The following is an 8,702-nucleotide window of genomic DNA, read 5'->3' as shown; positions in this document are numbered from 1 at the left end:
TGCTGGAGCTATGGATGAACAGAAGGCAGGTGCCCTGGCTCTAGTGTAGGGTCTCTCAGCCTCAGGACTACTGATGTCCAGGGCTGTCCTGTGCATGGCAGGGTGCTTCACAGCATTCCTGGCTTCTACCCACTAGTTGCCAGTAATATAACCCTCCTCATTATGACAACCAAAAAAGATGTCTCTGGACATTGCCAGATGTCCCCTGAGAGACAAATCAGCCGGGTTGAGAACCACCACTCTAGAGTTTATACTTGTACACACGAAACTCACTCTGCTTCCTAAGAAGTTTACACCACGTAGCCAAAGGAGGAATTGTTAGTCCCATTTTAAAGTAGGACTTACCCAGGGTCACATGGCATATGAGTTGCAGAGCTAGCTGAAGGCTAGAGCTAGACTCTGCCCAATCTTTGCTCCTGATTTCTTTTTCCTTTCTCCAAGGCTTGCCCTGGATGATCATGGGATTAGTGCTCAGCAACGTGCTCCCACGTTCCTGGAGTGACCCAACCCTTCTGTGTCGCTTATGACTTCTATAGGAGCTTCCTCTAACTACAGTTGATGGGTTCAGGGGTGGCACCTGACCCACGCTGAACCAATGAATTAACCTAAGGGCTGTGGACAGAGCTGGCTGGCATCGAGTGAAAGGAATGAGCAGAGGCACTGGAAACGCTGATGTATCCTGACTTCTGGGTTTTTGCAGTTCTCAAAACCTAACTGAACTGCTTCAGGATACTTCTCAGGGCTTAGCTGTTCCATGGAAGTTTCCAGGATCTTTCTCACAGTCTCCTTTTGTTCCCCAGTTACTTTAAGTTGAGCAGAATAAGAGCACTTATTATAGTTTTCCCCTGATAACAAAATACGTACTTATTGGGCGGGGGTAGGGAACCTCCTTAACATCAGTAATCTGCTTCTAAAAATCTGTTGATCTGTGTGAGCACATTAACTAATAATCAACCTCCTATTATTCTGAATAGGAAGAAAACATGTCACGTGACACATCAACCCTAAACATTCAACCAATTTCTGAAATGTAAGTGAAACGCAGTAAAATGTCTATGTGTCAGTAATAAACTGTGATGTTAGGCTGTAAATGCTTACAATGTGATACTGAATGCGATTTAACATGGTTGTTACAAACAATAGTTTTGTCTAAACTAACATCTTCCATATCCTTTTTGTTGACATTTGTTCTGCTTTCATAGTTGTCTATGTGAGATTCTAATATTTGACTGTGTCTGGAATATAAGAAAATGCAAGTGGTGTCTCAAGACATTGCCCACAGATGGTTTTGTTGAATCTGTTGTATTGAGTTTGGGGACATAAAATGTAAATGTTTCCTATATAAACATACAGGAAAGTTGTAGTGGGAGAGAGATATTCATTCTATGAAGTCTGGACATTAAAAAAATAGACACATTTTATTAGGAAAGCAGTGGAAGGCATTTTCTGTGAGACAATCCTGTATATATGTCAAACGATACAGACATATATATAAAAACACACATTCTAACCTGAAATTTCCCTCTCCAGAGGAAATCTTTTACCAAGGTGAAGGCCTGAGGTGGGGAGCTTATCTGGAGGAGGTACTGGAAGAAGAGAAGGAGGCCGTTGAGGACGTTGGCCAGCAGAGACAGTCAAGGCTGGGAGGTTCCGATGTACATCAATGGCACCAGGAAGTGGCCCACTCCTCCCCGATGCGGAAATCCAAGGTGGGTGTGGGAGCTACAGCTTCTGCCCCTGGAAGTCGCCTGACCTGTAGTCTCATTGGCTGTTTTGATCACCTACAGATAAGAAAAGATTATGTACATCTCAGCTGCCAGTTCCCATCCCCATGCCCTCGAGCCTTTCCTGCCAACCTGCAGCCCCCAGGAGTACCAGGCCACCGGAGGTTTCCTCACCAGAACATTTCTCTTTTCTCTCAACCTTCCCTTAATCGGCCTTCAAAGGCAGTGCCCCCCAAACTAGAGCGGGGCACCCAGCCTACTTTCTCAATGGGAATGTAAATTTACACTAGCATGATTATGGCTAAATATTTATCTTATCCATAAGAACGTAGGTATCCTGAGGGCCAGTGGGGGTTGGGGGCCTATTGAGTTTGCTCATTACTATATTGCCAGCACAGTGACCAGTCCATGGTTGATCATCAGTACGTTCTGAGAAATGTGCCCTTAGGCGATTTCGTCTTTGTGCCAACATCATTACGCAGACCTAGATGGTACAGCCTACTACACACCAAGGCTACACGGCATAGCTTGTTGCTCCTCAGCTATAAATGTGTACAATGTGTTACTGTACTGAATACTGTAAGGCAACTGTAACACAATGGTATTCGTATATCTAAACACAGAAAAGGTACAGTAAAAATATGATACAAAAGATAAAAAATGGTACACTTGTATAGGGCACTTACCATGACTGGAGCTTAGAGAACTGGAAATTGCTCTGAGTGAGTCAGTGAGTGGGCAGTGAGTGAATGTGAAGGCTTAGGACATTACACTACTGTAGACTTTATAAACAGTGTACATTCAGGCTACAGTAAATTTACAGAGAGTATTTTCTTTCTTCAATAATAATTAACTTCAGCTTACTGTAAGTTAACTTTATAAACTTAAAAATTTTTAACTTTCCAACTTTTTTGTAAGAAACACAAACACATTGTATAGCTATATAAAATATTTTCTTTCTTTATTGTTGTAGTCTCCGGCCCCCGAAAGACACACGGACCACCAGAACTCAGTGAGTTATAGGAAACACATTCTTTATTCAATCAGCTGGGTCTGCCAGGGGTACACAGACTCCAAATTAAGCAGCCCCAAAATGTAGAGGTACAGGGTTTTTAAGCCCCAAATCCCATTCTTCATTCTGTCTAAACACGAAGGTCTATTTTTCTTTTATTCGCTACCTGCCAACCCACAGGTCGGTTATGCAAGCGGCGAGGTACAGAAGCAGAAAGCTTATTATTAAAATGTTATGTTCCTATGGGCGTTAGCCTATGTTCCCATGGCGATAGCCATGGTCCCATGGGTGATAGCCAAGCAGTAATTTCCTACAAGTAATAAATTTCTAGCAGTCATTTTTCAGCCACCACATTATATCCTTATTCTACAAACTTTTTTCCTATTAAATGTTTGTTTTCACTTTTGAAACACTTTGTTAAAAGCTAAGATGCAAACAGACACATTAGCGTAGGCTTGCTTGTACAGGGTCAGGATCAGCAGTAACAGTGACTTCCACCTCCACATCTTGCCCCATTGACAGGTGTTCAGGAGCAATAACACACAAGAAGCTGTCATCTCCTACCATGACAATGTCTTCTCCTGGAACACCTCCTGGAGGACCTGCCTGAGACCCTTCTTGAGGAGGTGTCATTCTTTTCAGATATATGTCCGTGGTGGTTTGCCTGGTTTGTTTGTTTCTTTTGTCACAGATTCTTCTAAGCAGATATTATGCTGCGAACATTCCTCTCTATAAATGAAACCTTTTGGTGTTGGGGTTCATGTTTACACACTTTTTAAGGAGCTCATTGAGGTCTGCAAAAGCTTCTGCTAAACCTTACACTGTGAATTTTCTTGGGCGTTCTTCTTTTTCTTCTCCTGCAGTTTCCTTTTGTGTGTGTGTGTGTATGTTTTCTTCAGCTGTGTGGTCCTGTTTCAGTTGCAACAACTCCTCATTAGTCAGTTCCTCAGAACCACCTTTAGAAGCTCCTCAATGTCGTCCTCATTCACACACAGGTAGAACTTGTTTGCCATCTCAACCACAGCCTTGTTGATTTTTGCAACCCCCTTATCCTTAGCAAATCCTTTGAATCTATCAATGAACCTCTTGAGTGTATTTCTTCCAAATGTCATTCATACTCTCCTTGGAGACATCACCCCAAGCCCAAGCAAGATTCTTGATGAAGTCACAGGTGTTGTAATCCTTTAAGAACTATATCAGTGTCTTCTTTGGTTTCAGCAATAGCCTGGGCAAACTCCTCTTCAAACGAAAGGCCTTAAAAGCTACTATAAGTCCTTGATTCATTGATTAAATCAAAGAGGCGGTGTCTGGAGAGAGAAAAACCACTTGGACATTGGGATAAAGATCACCAATAAGATGAGGATGTCCAGGAGTGTTATCAACAATAAGTAAAACTTTAGAAGGTGTATTATTTTCTAAGCAGCATTTCTCCATTTTGCTGCCATAGCAATTCAGGAGGGCATTTTGGAAGAGGATCTGTGTCATCCATGACCTCTTATTGCTCCTGTAGTTGCTGGCAATGCACGCTTATCTATTGTTTGAAGGCCCTGGAGTTCTCACTGTGCCAGATCATAAAGGGTTTCAATTTGTAGCCTGCAACATTGCCCCCAAGCAAGACTGTTATCCTGTCCTTAAAAGCCTCGAAGCCTGGCATCGACTTGGCTTCTTTATGGATGAAAGTCCTTTTAGGCATCCATTTTCAAAATAGGGAAGTTTTATCCATACTGATTTTTTTTTGTGCTGGCAAGTAATTTTACTCCACAATCAGCATATCAAGTTTCCAAAAAATTTTCAGCTATTTTCACTTCAGCACTCACAGACTCACCACTCACTTTCACATTACATAATGAATAACAATTATCAAACCGTTTAAATTAATGAAAGTAACAGTAAATTCAACATTGTAGTTGGATGCAGCCTTTTCTTTCGACATCACAAACTTTGATTGTCATGGTGCACACAGGGCTACACTTCTGTGTCTGGTCTTCAATCCAGGTCATGAGAAGTTTCTCCATGTCTGATACTGGCCCCTCTCAAAAGTTTGTTAGTCTCATTGCCTTCATTGAAGCAGACCCTTTAACAACTTTCGTCACTTTGTTCTTGTATGTCGAGACTGTAGCTATAGTGTAATGGGACGTGTCTGACTGGCAAGCAATAACCATCACTGATTTTCCACCTTCTTAGTCTTTAATCACTTTTAATTTCATTTTCAGGTCAAGAACTCAAAGTGGCCTCTTTCTGGCAACATCAGCAGTGGATTTTGTGTGCCTAGGAACCACGGTGAACAAAATAACATGAGATGAAATCGAACACAAGAGAAAATGAGGCAATCAAGAGATGTAAACACGAGATGGATAAGGCTTCTTCTGGCATAACACAGTATACTGTTTTACAGCAAACTTTTTTTTATAAGTAAAAGAGTGCGCTCTAAAATAATGATACAGAGTATAGTATAGTAAATATATGAACTCGATACATAAACCAGTAACACAGATGTTTATTATCATTACCAAGAACTATGAACTGAACATAATTATACATGCTATACTTTATGCCACTGGCAGTTTGTTTATATCAAACAAACCCATTACCACAAACGTGTGCCGTACGTACATTGCGTTATGACACCAGGCGATGGGAAATTTTCAGCTTCATGATAATCTTATGGGACCATTGCTGTATATGCAGTCTGTCACTGATGGAAATGTTGCTCTGCAGCTCATGACTGTATTTCTTGAATGGGTGAATAAATGAATTCTTTAATTGAGAGCATTTAGTGAAATTCTAAACAGAAAGAGAGTGATGGCTAGAACTTCACTTTTTAAAAAAGATTTTGTTTTATAATGATAGAAAATATTTATGGTTAAACATTTAGAAAACCTAAAGAAACAAAGAGAAAATGTAAAGAAAGCAAAATCATCTCTAACGATTCTCTTTGTTGCACTGTTTATAATAACAATAACAAAATAAAGTAAAAATAAGCCAAATGTCTGTTAATAAGGAGTGGTAAATTATGTGCAATGAGTCTATGACATATTATTAAGAAAAAAATTTAAATGGCAGCTCAATATCATACTTTGAAATACAATGATTATTGTATATGCATATTCAAATATTCATAAAAAAACAAAAAATTTTCATAACTTTTAGTGATACGTTTTTTTAGGGGTACAGATTTATAGGGATCTTTAATTTGATAATGTTATATTATTGTTTGATTTTAAGAAAGAGCTATATTGTTTTTGTGTTCTGAAGGGAAAAAAATCAACTATAAAGATTAAAAAATGGAGATAAATGATACATATCCATAGATTTATTTCAGAGATAACTGCTGTTAATATTTTACAATAGATATATATATATTTATACATATGTATATACATGAAAACATATATATTTACAAAAGTGAGACCTAATTGTTTACAGTGCTTTGTAGCAAACCTTTTTATGGCCTATATTACTTAAGTTTCTTCCAGCATTAGGGTTTGAAGACTTTTTTGCTGAAAATAACAGCTAACGTGTTTGTTGAGCAGTTACTTCGTTTTAATAGTGGCGCAGAAACTTTTCTAGCCTTAGTAAGCTCATAGGCTAATTAAAGAGATATGGACACCTAACTATATTCAAGAGAAATGATACATATTAAAAAATAGGGTTGACTTGAGAAGGAAAAGGTGGTGATTGTGCTGTGTGTATCAGAAAATGATATCCAGAGAAGGTGGGCATTCAGGGTGGATGTGATCTAGATGGTTGGAGAGGTCAGAGTGGAGAAGACAGGGCATTGTAGGTGGGAAGCGTAAATTAGGCTCAGTGGCAGGAAAGGATGGGATATATTTGGGAAGGGGAGATGGCTCAGATATATTAGGGCATAGGAAGAGAAGTGGAACATCAGGTGGAGGCCGAGTCACTCAGGGTCTTTTGAGCCAAATTAAGGTGTTTAGAATATATTTCCATTCAATAGGGAGAACTTGAAGATTCTCAAGTGGAAAAGGTGTGGTCAGTTTTATCTGTTGCTACTCTGAGATAAAGAGCTGAAGTTTCCAAAGCAAAGGCTGAATTAATTAGGCTTTCACTAACTTGGTTGCATGTACGGAGCTGCTCAAACTCACGCTGGCTATCTCTTGCCATCTTCTATTTCTGCTCCAATGCTCTGCCCTTCCTGTTTACAGTTATCTGCCAGAAACACAGAGAACACAGAAAAGTCCAGCTGGCCCATGATCAGAAAGAACACGAGGTACCTGGGCATTGGGAGGAGATTATTCGTTATAAAAAGACGGAAGGCAGAGAGAAGACGGGACCACCGAATGTGCTGGTATCATCAGCCTCTGCCTCGCTTCTCTTCGCTGGGAGCCTTTGCTACCTGTAGCCACATGTAGGAAGCCTTGTGGCAGCCTCAGACCTCTTCCAGCTCCAGGAGAGACAGGAACACCCTGGCAGGCTCATTACAGCGGTGTCCAGGTATGTTTTTCCAGGCAAGACCTTTGTGTCTAGGTAGGTGTGGAGACAAGAGGGCCTGCTTTGGCCTCCCTGTCCCATTATCTGTTGTCCAATCTCATCTTCCTGGAGGAGGAAGACTGTCCTCCCGCCAATTCCAGTCGACTTCACCTGAACACTCAATACTCTGCTCAGAATTGGGCACCCCTTCCCCCATGGAATGACTGTTTCCATTCTTGGCCCTCCAATCCATGTTTCACACAGCAACCAGAGTGATTAAAATTATTGATTATATCATGCCCTTCCTCTGCTTAAAACCCTTATGGGGCTTTTCTCTGCTCTTGGAATAACATTTTAACCCGTGATTTGGCTCCCAATACCTTCCATTCTTTCCTTTTACATCTCTTCCTCCTCGCTCTATGCTTCACCAGTTTCTGAAAGATTCTGAGCTCTTCCCACTTCACAGCCTTTCGCTGATACTTTCCTCAAGATAGTTCTTCCCACACCTCTTCAAGTGGTTGGCTCTTACATGTCCTTCAGATCTCGGCTTAAACTGTACCTCCTCAGAAAAGTTTCCCCCAATCCCCTGTAGCTTTCATCCTAATTTATAATTATACATTTACTTCTTTTCTCATTTATGGTTAGTTTGTAAAACTCCATCAATGTAGGGATCACGTCTATTTTATTGACCCCTTTCTCCCTAGCACCTAATGTGGTGCCTGGCCTATAGTGGGTACTCAATAGATACTTGGTCAATAAGTGGGTGAGTGAATTAATGAGTGAATGGGACTCTGCTTTCTCGGTGAATGAACAATCTTCTAAAAAGTACACAGTCTATCTGACTTTGAGTCACTGCATGCTGGCTGGCATCTCCTGAAGTTCAGGGTTAGGAGCTATCTCAGTTTGGCCTGGGGCCTCCTCAGCCTGGCCCCTTTTTTCTTCCATGTACCTTGGGCCTGGCTGCTACGGCCACTGGAGCTTGAGGGTCTCTGCTGCCCATGTCTTATACCGTGGTCCCAGCTTGCCTTGGACCTACGCTCTCCTGCTTAGACAGGTCCACAATTAACTATCAGTAGGGGTGAGTAAAGAGGTTTATAGTGTACTCCCAATCACAGTTATAACAAAATGTGGCATCAAAATATATTTCCTGTAAATGACTGCCAGCAAAGATTTTTACCAAAACAGGATATCTGCTGAATTGAGAATGATTTATGTTACACTGTGAGAACAGTGTCTCATACAGCCTTGTTGTGTAGTCTTTTGAGTTCCAATGACTACAGACTAATGGGCAGTGGAATGATGGGGAGGAAGAAGAGCTGGTAAAGAAACCGGCACAGCTCAGCTGTCACCTGGCTGGCGACTCTAAACTCCAGCCATCAGAATCAGTTAATCCACATTCAGGGTAACTAGGATTATTCTTTCCCAGGATAACTAGGAGTTGACTGCATTTACATAACAACTTTTTCTCAGAGTCATGGTTTTTAGCCTGTGCACCTTTGGGCAAATTGCTCCCTGTCTTGAAGGCTTAATTTTCC

At 41.0% G+C, this 8,702-nt stretch overlaps 1 protein-coding gene across 3 annotated transcripts in view; it reads left to right on the top strand.

The window, feature by feature from the left end:
- The first annotated feature begins 7,016 nt into the window (after positions 1-7,016).
- Positions 7,017-8,702, top strand: part of SLC36A1 (solute carrier family 36 member 1) — a 48,297-nt gene continuing 46,611 nt past the window's right edge. For all 3 annotated transcript variants that reach the window (XM_016118746.2, XM_016118745.2, XM_016118743.2), the window contains exon 1: positions 7,017-7,191. The gene's annotated coding sequence lies outside the window, so the exon portion shown is untranslated. The remainder of the gene's footprint in view (positions 7,192-8,702) is intronic.

This window comes from Rousettus aegyptiacus, unplaced genomic scaffold (genome assembly GCF_014176215.1).
Source record: "Rousettus aegyptiacus isolate mRouAeg1 unplaced genomic scaffold, mRouAeg1.p scaffold_m13_p_7, whole genome shotgun sequence".
Classification (NCBI taxonomy): domain Eukaryota; kingdom Metazoa; phylum Chordata; class Mammalia; order Chiroptera; family Pteropodidae; genus Rousettus; species Rousettus aegyptiacus.
The sequence above is the reverse complement of the archived record's forward strand: the minus strand, read 5'-3'. Positions and strand labels throughout refer to the sequence as shown.